The sequence below is a fragment of the Pleuronectes platessa genome, chromosome 10 (assembly GCF_947347685.1).
Source record: "Pleuronectes platessa chromosome 10, fPlePla1.1, whole genome shotgun sequence".
Lineage (NCBI taxonomy): Eukaryota > Metazoa > Chordata > Actinopteri > Pleuronectiformes > Pleuronectidae > Pleuronectes > Pleuronectes platessa.
In genome coordinates this window covers 20,920,456-20,926,455 of record NC_070635.1, presented here as the reverse complement: position 1 = coordinate 20,926,455, position 6,000 = coordinate 20,920,456, and the positions used below count along the sequence as shown (strand labels likewise).

General features: G+C 38.0%; 1 long non-coding RNA gene across 1 annotated transcript; it reads right to left on the bottom strand.

The window, feature by feature from the left end:
- Window positions 1–245: 245 nt before the first annotated feature.
- On the bottom strand, window positions 246–1,673 carry LOC128449704 (uncharacterized). Its single transcript, XR_008339899.1, has 2 exons — window positions 1,412–1,673; window positions 246–679 (listed from the first exon to the last, which is right to left on the bottom strand). It is a non-coding gene; the product is annotated as an uncharacterized LOC128449704 (long non-coding RNA).
- Window positions 1,674–6,000: the final 4,327 nt, after the last annotated feature.

Below are 6,000 nucleotides of genomic sequence, written 5' to 3'. Positions count from 1 at the left end.
GATTATGTGAACTGGGATATCTAAAAAGACTGAAGTTATTGACATTTTATTGTTTGCATATACATAAGTATGAAGATGGTAACCTGACAGATATTGTTTTTTACCTATTTTTTTGTACGTGTAGTTTCCATCTAGGTGATCCCGAGAGGCTAGACCTGTGGGTGATCAACATGAAGAGACAGAACTGGATTCTGAGTCTCTGCAGTCAACACTTAAGAGACATCACTTGAGCATTGACAAAAGGGTACACAGAAATGTTTTAATAACTTCTGAGTTATCAAGCAACTTGATTGTTACATGGCAACTACAATTTTAGCATGAACTGTGTACTGTACATTTCTAGCCTGAAGGACTCAGCTGTGCTGACGGTGTTGTGTCTCTTATGGGGAATTAGAAAAATAAAGCACTGGGTTTTTATCTAAAGTGTATCAAATCAGATTGTAAAAGATAATAATTTTTTTAACCAACCATAATGAAGATAGAAATTAAATCTATTGTCCATGACACATAGCAATGATTGCCAACTCTAAACAGTTGCAGGCCATCTTTAGTTGAGGGAGAAAACGTGAAGTGTTGGGCCGTTGAAGCTTGTGCAGGTCGTCCTCATGTTGACCAGCCTGAAGCTGCCGATCTCCACCATGTTTCTGCTGAGGACAGATCCGGTGCTGCAGTGCTTCATCTGATGAAAAGAAGAAACTCACTATAAAATAATGTTTTGTGTTGTGTTTGTTCCAGCAAAGACTGGTTCTTACAGTTTATTCTGTGTTCATCACCACAGATTTCAGACAGAACCAATGTACTGGGCTCTGGGTTTGTACCCTCATAGTTGAATGCACATATTGTAAGTAAGTCTGGATCAAAGTGTCAGCCAAATGAAATGTAATGTACTGAAAGAAATAAAAACTTAGTACAAATGGATAAAATGTATTTCTACCTCATCTGTAATATTCAAGGTGATAATCTCCCACAGAGCTGTTGATAACAGTCCACATCAAGTCTCTCCACTTCCCTCTGTGGAAAAATAATTATATAATTAATGAGAACTGTTTACAACACTGGTGTGTGGAGATTATAATCTTATCTAATCTGTCCAATTCACTCTAAAATTCCATAAAGACTAAATAAACTAGATGGGAATGGAGAATATACCAGTCTGTATCAACACATTTGTGAAACATAGTTACTATCACATGCAGCTTACACATGTAGTGTATTGATATTAACTTATTAAAATCAAGTCACAACCAAACACAACTCTGTAGTTAACTTGCTTCAATCTTTCGATTAGATGAGTTAAATAAACGGTAATTTTTATAACAATTACATATTAAAAACCACTTGAGGCATGTAAGCATATGATTATGATAGATAAAGCAATAGGTTTTGTTGTTGTAGTTTCAAGGTAACTTACCTCTAGTGAGTTCGTAAAGATCGCGACCAGCTACAGCACAGCGCTAACCGGTTAGCAGCGTCGGGTAGCATGTAGCCTAGCTCCTTAGCCCTGAGCTAACCTGGAAACGCTGAGCTCCGCGAGCATCGCTCGGCTGTCAGTCTTCACTCGCGCTCCTCCTCCTTGCCCATTGATTCGTTAGCCAGGAACGAGGAGGAGTAAGCACCGGCAAGATGGCGCTGGGGGAACGCCTCCTACTAGCCTCATTCTCACTCTGCAGAAACCAATGGGTGACGTCACGGACCCTCCGTCCATCTATATATACAGTCTATGGTTTAAATACAGATATATCTTCAAAATGATATACACAGAAAAAATAACTGTCAGGAGAGAGAGTTTTCTAAATGTTATTCTCCCAGCACTCTGGTCGTAAACATCGTGTTAATATGACTATAGCAACAAGTAACCTCCAACCACACATTGAGCATGAGCTTAATTTCAGTAGATCAATATAGAAAACACAAATAACTTTTAACACTTATCTCCACAAGTTTAGGGATTCAGAAGTAATACACATCACATCATATCATCGGTTTATCCACCTCAGCTCCTGCTTGTTGTGTTAGCTCATTCTAATTGGTGTCAGGTGATTAACTCGACCTGTCAAGGATATTCCTCCTGAGAAGCTCTTGGAATGCTTTGGTTGGATCTGTTTGGAAGAAGTCTTGATTTATCTAATTGGTCCTTCTGAAGGCTAATTTCTGGGGCTGTTGAAGTGTAATGACATGTATAAGGGACACTTCTCAGTTTAACCCAGTACAGTTCACCACTTAAATGAATCAAAATCCTCTTAAATTTTCATTGAATACAGATCATTATAATCATCATGAAGGGGTGATTTCTTGCAGTCTATGGCTTTTTAGCCATACCTCATACATTTGTGTAGATTAATTGAATCACTCTGTGTCGTAACCCAGTCTTTATATCGAAGGACTTAAGATGGGTGGGACATCCTTTTACTTAATCACTTGAGTAATATGCAGTTAAAAATATCACTGCCAATTGTATTTTTGCGTTGGCCAAAACAAATTCATAACTCTAACAGCAGTAATTTAAGGCATTTTCACACTCACATATGGCTGAAACAGGATAAATGTTACGGTTTGAGTGAGGAGATGGACCCAGGATGCAGAGGTTATCAAACAAAAGGTATTTAATATAATAAAAAGGTTTAAACAAGACAAAAACAAAACAGGAACACTAACATAAGTAACTGGCGACAAGGCGCACAGAGAACAAGGAACGAGGAAGCTGGTCGAGACAGCTGGAAGAAACAAACCTATTCTCACGACGTGGGGAGAAAACAACTAGTACAAACCGACAGAGGACAAAGGGAAACACAGAGGCTTAAATACAAGAAGGAAGGCAGGGGCAATTACACACAGGTGAAACACATGAGGATTGGGGACGACAATCAAAGACAGGAAGTGAGACACCGAGAAGCTGGAACAAGACACAGTGAAAGTGAAGCTACAAAATAAAACAGGAAGTAGAAAACACAAAGACTGAAATTAACAAACTAAAATGACAGGACGTCACAATAAAGACCAGAAAATGTACAATGACCAAATAACCATGTTAGATAACAAATGATGTAACATGTACAAGTGCTCCAGGATTTATTTGTATAGCACATTTCAGCAAGAGGCTATTTCAAAGTGTTCTATTTAAAATACTAAAGTGACAAATTTTAAAAGCAATTTAAGATGATACAAAAATAAACATTTAAAAAGAAATAAAGAGTTACGCAGAGAATTAAAAAATTCTGATAGATAAAACAAGAAACAAAGGTGCAGTGTAAGAAATTAGTAATTATTTCAATTAAAAAAAGACGGTGGAAAACCGCAAAATCAGCATTGATTCAGCAGAACTAAGATCTGCAGTAGACCTGCACTTCTCTGGGAGTTTGTTCCACACGTGTGGAGCATAGAAACTGAACGCTGCTTCTTCAGGTTTAGTTTTAACTCTTGGGACAGAAAGCAGACTTGTTCCTAAAACCTGAGCGGTCGGAATGGTTTATAATGTAGCAGTAGATCAGAAAAATATTTTGTCCCTAAACCAATCAGTGCTTTGTAAAACCAACAGCAGGATTTTGATGTCAGATAGGGAGCCATTGAAAAGATCTCAGAACTGGAGTGATTTGATCCACTTGCTTGTTAGTGAGGACTCGTGCAGAAGCATTTTGAATTAGCTGCAGCTTTCTGATCGTTTTTTTCGAGAAACCTGTAAACACACCATTAGTAAAGTCGGCTGAGGATAAATACATGAATACGTCCTGCTGAGACATAAGTGCTTCCTTGATATGTTCATGAATTGATAAGAAACTTTGTTATTGACTTTATGTGGCTTTTAAGGTTAAGGTGATATGACTACCCTAAAATTTCTGGCATTGTTTTTAACTTTACAGATTCAGTGCTGAATTATAATTGTTCTTCCCTTTCTCCAAGAACAATAACTCATTGATTTGTTCAATGCACTTGGTCAATGTTTGTCCCCTTGTGATGTAGTTTTTGTGTCTTCTGCATAACTGCTGTAACATATGTTGTTTTCTGTTATCTGAGTGAGTGGAAGCATGTAGATGTTTAACAAAACAGGGCCTAAAATGGAGCTATGAGGAATTCCACATTATCTTAGTCTGCTCAAATGTGTATTTTAATTGATTGGATAATTATGGCTAATACTGGGAAATAGATGAATCAGAAGTGAACACAAACAAAAAGATTTAAGCTTTATTTTTTATCATTTTCATCCCCACAGACTGCGGAAAAATAGTAATGAAATATCAGAGATTATAGCGTACAATAAACTGTGGCAACACTCGAGGGACTTTTGCTTTAAAAAGCATTTAACAGAATTACCAATGCTTTGTCCAAAACAAGTCTCAGAGGGTGTATGCATGCATCTGTTACTGAACTGAAGCCATTGAAAGGACTATGTTTAACCAACGTAAACGGAGAGTTGACTGAAAAGTTCACCCATTATACTCACCACTATGCCGATGGAAGGGTGGTGAAGTGTTTTAGTCCACAAAACACTTTAGGAGTCTCAGAGGTAAACAGTCACCTCTTCTTCAGATGTAATAAAACAACAGAAAAGAAAACCCATGCCTCCATACTGCTCGTGTGGTGTCATCCAAGTGTCAGCAAGCCATGACATTCATATTCGACTCGAAATTGCATTACATGGTTTTTTTAAGCCTTACATTCCATTAACAGAAATGACAATGCTAGCAGAGGCTATCAGAGGACATTTAGGCTAAAACAAGGTGTAAATGTCGCAGTTTTTGAGTCTAATATGAATGTCGCGGCTTGTGGACACTTGGATGACACCACACGAGCAGTATAAAGGCATCTTATATTTTTTCTGTTGTTTACGTTCCTTTAACAAAAGCGTAACTTATGGAAGTTTGACATAATGTAGATCTCGTCTCCTCCTGTCCCTCCTTATAGCCTCCTTTTCATTGCTTTTCATAGACCTGCACTCAGCCATATACTGTTCCAGAGCTGCCTTTGACAAGAGCCCAATATGACACCCTGTCATTATCTTTTCAAATCTATGGCAACCAGGGTTTAAAGTTCTCTGGAAATAGCTGCTATTTGAAATTCCACTAATATCTATAGCTTAGTGCAGCTACAATCACCTAAAAGGCATAGGAGGTGTTGTTTTGTTGAAGGAGAGAACAGAGATTAGTCTTCCACTCTCAGACACCCTTCTATTGACTGAACAATGGACTCACTTTCAGGAAGCGCGGAATATCATTCAGGGACAATGCAGTTTCATGAAGCTGTTGGCAGACTGCATATCACCCTGTTAAATGAAGGTTATACATATTACGGCATTCTTGAAAATTGACTTCACCTTCCCAAATGAGTGAACCGACAGCACATTAGTAAATTCCTTGCTTTTGTCTAGTGACAGATATACAAAAGGAAACTACCTATAACATTTGACCAAAGCTTAGTTGAGTTAGATGAATACTGGACCTGCAGTTGCCATTATAAGAAGCATCAACTAGTGTCTTATCCAATATTTTGCGAATAAATAATAATAATAATAAAAGAAACAATTGGACATGAGTAAAAATGTCCTTTAAATTCTAGTTTTATGTCTGTCATGTCACTGTTATAGTGAGCAAAACAGTAGCTGCTACTTGACATCGTTGACCAGCATCAAGGCGACTGTTTAGAAAAGATGTAGAATTTTGAGCTTTCAGTGGCACGGTCACACTGATGATAAAAGACTGATCTAGAGAACCATTACAGCTGGAAACATGCAGCAAAACTGGGTTAGTTTTACAGACCAATGCTTTTAGATAAAGATAAAGGTCTTCAGCAGGATAAGTCAGGAGGGTCTGAATTAACTAACGAATTAAGACAAATTTTACCACTTTAAGAAAGGTGTCAGTCAATATGTGGTGGCTGAGTCCTCTTTTAAACTCGGTTGTTGACACTGGCCGTTTGGAGACAATTCTGACCACTTTCTGCAGATTCCCTCCTGTGACACCATTTCCAATTTTATTTTTGTATGCACTACAGTCTGTCCCCCTGCAG